The 4,951-nt window shown below is 35.8% G+C and overlaps 1 long non-coding RNA gene across 1 annotated transcript; it reads left to right on the top strand.

The window, feature by feature from the left end:
* Nucleotides 1–153: 153 nt before the first annotated feature.
* On the top strand, nt 154–3,414 carry LOC121966150. Its single transcript, XR_006107560.1, has 3 exons — nt 154–262; nt 2,884–2,958; nt 3,222–3,414. It is a non-coding gene; the product is annotated as an uncharacterized LOC121966150 (long non-coding RNA).
* The last annotated feature ends 1,537 nt before the right edge of the window (nt 3,415–4,951 follow it).

The raw sequence follows: 4,951 nt of genomic DNA, 5'->3' as shown, positions 1-4,951 counted from the left end.
TTATCTTAATTTAAGTAAATTTAATATAATCAATGAAATTAAAATTTTTGAAGTAATGAACACCATTAAAGCAATTAATTTTCTCATCATTGTTGTCTTTTGTATCTTAACATTTTGTCTCTTTTTTAAAAAATTTTTATTTTGTCCAGTTCTTGCAGAGCAGGACAGTGCAGCAGCGCAGCAGTACAGCAGGCAGGGCTGCCCCACCGGGCTCCGAGCAGACCTGTGGGCCCTCATCCTCAACTCCACAAACCAGCCACAGGTACTACACACATGCACACACACAAACACACAGCTGACCCTGGTGGCGTCTGTTAAAAAGCAGCCGTGCACACACACACACAGCTGCACTGATTCCCAAACTGCATGTTCACTACAAGATGAAGTTTTCACACATAACGGTCATGGGCCAGCTGCACAAAACACCTTAACTTTTCTCCTTAAGTAGACATTTAAGGCTTAATTTCTCCTTAGATGAGGGACTTACTTAAGGGTTTTGAAAATAATCCCTTTAAAACTTTTCTTAGGAAAGGAGAAATGTTATGATATTTACTGCACTGAAAGAGATTTTAGAAAAGTAAAATTCTACAGTTTCAGAGATTATTTGCTTGATCTACATTTCACAAAGTTTGCCTGTAGATAGAAAAAACAAATTTGTCAGAGAAAGAAAAGATAATACTTCTGGAGGAATACAGTAAAAGAAAGCACATTCTAAAAAGTAAATCTGAGCCTAAAGTAGCTGGACATAGAAAATAACAAGGAAATTGCAGGAAAATTAATTCAAGAAAATTGAAAAGAAAAAAGAGAGAATCATAAAAGAATTACCAAAAAAACAACTAGGGAAAAATATCAAGAAAATCAAACTTATGATCAGTATAGTTATATATTCAAAATGTTGTAATAGAAATATACATTATGTTTTGAGATAGTTGTTTTTTTATTTTTAATTTCTTTTTTTTATCTCTAATTTCTGGTAATTTTCTCAGAGCTTTTTGCCAATTTCTTTATGACTTTCAGTTCAAGTTGATCATTGCTTTCTTTCTTTCACAAGAAATGACCTAAACATGAGAAAAGAATTAATAAAAAGTTAAGCCTCCAAGAAAAAAAAATATTTTAAAAAATATATAAATAAATAAAAGAAGAAATTACCTGAAAAAAGTTCTGAAATAAAATAATAGTATAAATTATAATTTCAAATATAGATTTTTGAAGATCATAATTTTGAATATATTATTCTAATAATTATTAATGTAGTTTTCTTTGATCATTTTCTAATATCTCTCTCTCATAAATAATTTCAGGTCATTTTCTTGTCACTTGTAATTTATATCTTGTGATTTTTAGGACACTTTTTGCCAGGTTTCTTATTGCCTGTGTTACCATGTTTTAGATTGAAATTGAACCCATCTGCCTGCACTGGAAAGGTTTAAATGCTTGTGAAAGGCATCTGAACGCAGCACCAGAAAACTGATTTATGCTACTGGACTGTTTTTTCGACCTCTGCTGCATTTGTTTCAAAGAAAACTGAGATTTCTAATTTCACTGTTTATTTAGTGTCCTGGTATTTACATTGAACAGTTAAAACCAACACGAGACTCTTGACTGACCTGCAAAATAATTTGTGCGTTAAACTCCTGTCCTGTTTATCTTAGCCTTAGCTGTGGCTTGTCCAGTGTGTACAAATGCTAACATAATCAAAGGCAGACGATTTAGCACAGTTAGCCCAAACAGAGAAGCTGTGTGTGGCAAAGTGCTGTGTAAACGCTGGAGCCCAGAGTCTCCCGTCGAGGCCAAGTCGATAAAACAATGCTTGTGATGGGAGGATTGATTTCCGAGCGAGAGTTACAGGGTCCCGACTGGGGTCTGGAGAGTGTTAGCCCGCCTCTGGACGGCACAAGGGCAAACACATTAAACAGTCAGAGTTTGCTGAGGACAGTACGTGCATTGAATTGTTCTTTTGTGTTGTGCAAAGCTGCTTTCCATCCTCTAAAGACACATCGTCTGCCATCTTGCCTCATTTGCGGTAGATTTAATTCTTTGCAGCAATAGTTTCCAAGATATATAATTAATTTGAAGTATTTTAGCAGAAGTTATTTTAAGTCTTCTCCTGATGCTGTCCATATTACCACATAGTTTCAGTGTTCTGCCTCAGCTGTCAAAATCTCTGGTTCTGTTCTCCTCACATCCGCAGCGCCGATCAGACCCGTCTCAAACCGGAGACACGTTTGAGTTTAACCATGTGGTCGGAAACAAGACACCCATCCATTAAGCTTGGTTTAATCCTTCTGTCTTCACCCGTCACAAAGTTAATTTAGCAGTATCTGTGGAGAGAGTGATCTTTTACGTACAGTGTATGAATCTTTCTTAAGCAAATTTTTGTTGAAGTTTCAATTGTATATCTAAACTTGTCTGTGCATGTACAGATATATATCTTCTCATGCAGTTGCACATTTCCACAAAGAAAATAAAATGAACAATGACCATAACAATAATAATTATAATAATAAAACACATTATGAATTAACCAAAATACTTTAATAATTAATTTGATAAAAAACAAAGAAATAAATGACTAAATAAAATAAAATAAAACATTTACAAATATTAAATAAAAAACAGAGTAGCAAGTTCTATCAAAAAAATCAAAGTAATTGAATCAAATTGAGATAAAATAAGATGAAATGAGATTAAATAAAATTAAATATAAAATAAAATAAAAGGCAGGATCAATACTTTCACGTTATCCAGACAACATTTCCTTTCAGTCAGTGATGATACAAACACTTTGAATGTATTATATCAAGTAGACCACACATATAGTGGATTCTGGGTGTGATTTTTATTATTGCACACTAAAAAAATGTTGGATCTCTGCTGTTTCAGGACGTGATGCATTATGAACAGCTAACGGCTGGAGTCATACAACATGACCTGCTGGTGGACAACCTCATCTATAAGGTACAGTCCTCCAACTGTCACCATTTCTGTTTACGATACTGCAGACTGATTTTACAGTGAATTAAAAACAAGCTTTTGTTTTCCATTGAGTCCCATCACCAAAACATTGTGTCCTGCTTAACATAAACTGTGATACCAGTTATTTTGGGGGATATTTTTTGGTCAGTTTACTGATAACAGCTGACACAATCTCTGCAGAAACATTTACAGTGCTTCTATTTTAAAAAGATTTTCCTTTTTTTCCCAAATTCTCCGCCCACCAGGATGTGAAGCTCACTGCCAGTAATGATGACTACTACTTTGTGTTTGAAGATTTCCTCTATCAGGTAGGGTTCGCTCTCTGACAGTTCAGCTTTCCATCTCTTTACCTTCCCTACCAGTACTCTTGTATAAAGGGAAACCTGGACCCTATTTTCCCTGTTTTTGTCTAAAGTTCTTAAGCAAGCTGCAATTTAATATTAGGGGTAATAGCACACTGTAAATGTACAGCCACTTTAAGTGCTTTTGCCACTGAAAGGCTCAAGTGTCTGAAAACATCGTGGAAATAAAACATTTATCTTAACTTTTGGTTTAATCTAGTCTGTAAGTTCTCTCACAGACTAAACTCTTGGTTTTGCCACTGACAGGCTCAGATAATTATAATTGTTAAAAGGTAAAGATAAACGCTACATTTCTTTGTCAGACACTCAAATTAACAATTTGAGCCTGTCAGAAGCAAATACAAGCACTTTCAGTGGCTGCACATTGGCGATACGGTCATGGCCACAGTAGCTACACAGCCTGCAATGTAAACATTCAGGGTATGTACGCACTGTCAACGTACGTCCAGCAAAGGGCTTGTTTTTGCCACTGACAGGCTCAGGTTGTTTTGTTGCTCCATTTAAGAAAACCAACATTGGAGCCTGTTCTGCGGCTGCTGGCTGCGTTTTTTCTCAAAACTGAAGCAAATTCAAAAACACTGTCGCCTCATCAAAGACTGAAAACATTTTATTCTCAGATTCTAACTACAGTTCTTAAACAATTTTTTTGCCAGAGATAGACCTGTTTTAGCAATTTCCGATTAGGATGCAGCGACATTTTAATCAGACAGTTTTGAGGGTGGTTTGCTTTTATTGCCAGTTGACCGTCAATGAAGTCTGACTAAACCGCGCCCATACACTCCCTGTTAAACAGTTTAGATGAGTGTTTGAGTTGAACTCTTAATAATAATATTAGTTAAGACGAGAATTAGCTAATGTATTTTTCGATTGGCTCAGTATTAAATACAGAAAGCATGAAAGGAAACTGTCAAGTCAACACTGACTGACGTCACCGTCGTGTCTTCTTCATTTCACTATTAGAGTGAATTATTTGACAGCCCCAAATATTTAATCTCATGTGAGTTCGGTCATGCAAGGACAGTTACTGTCTGACAGTTTTGCTCTTTACCTGCAGTGTGGTTTATATCTCAGAGACGGACATGATCTGTTATTATTAGCCTCTCTGGTTGTCACCGCTCTGTTTGCCTTTGGTGCTGATAGATGAGCATATTTACTCAGCAACCGGTTTATTCAGCAGCTGTTAACATGTCATTCTCCTTGGTGGCAAACCAATGAGCACACAGGTGTAACAAGCACAAAGCTCCGGCATCACTGTCAATATTGACTGATGGTAAACTCACTAGGCAGTACAAGAATCCACTCGCTGTGAGGTTTGTGTGGGTTCAAACAGGCTATTAGAAAAGTATAGAAAGTTCTTAAGAAGTATTGTTTGCATTTTCCCATGTTTTGTTGAGCGGTTAATGGGAACAGCAGTTTTTGAAATTGAAAACTGTAGCCTGTAACTGCTTGAAACGTGTTTGCACCTTTAATTTGCGTCCACTAAAAGTGCTTGTTTTTTTTTTGTTTGTTTTTTTTACAAATGTCTAACGACATTATAGGAGCGATCCCTACAGAGATAGATCTTTTTGTTAAAGAGTAACATCTTATTTATTTAACCAGAAACACCCCTAAAA

The sequence above is a fragment of the Plectropomus leopardus genome, unplaced genomic scaffold, assembly GCF_008729295.1.
Source record: "Plectropomus leopardus isolate mb unplaced genomic scaffold, YSFRI_Pleo_2.0 unplaced_scaffold23290, whole genome shotgun sequence".
Taxonomy (NCBI): domain Eukaryota; kingdom Metazoa; phylum Chordata; class Actinopteri; order Perciformes; family Serranidae; genus Plectropomus; species Plectropomus leopardus.
Note: the sequence above shows the minus strand (reverse complement) of the source record. Positions and strands in the feature narration are given on the sequence as shown.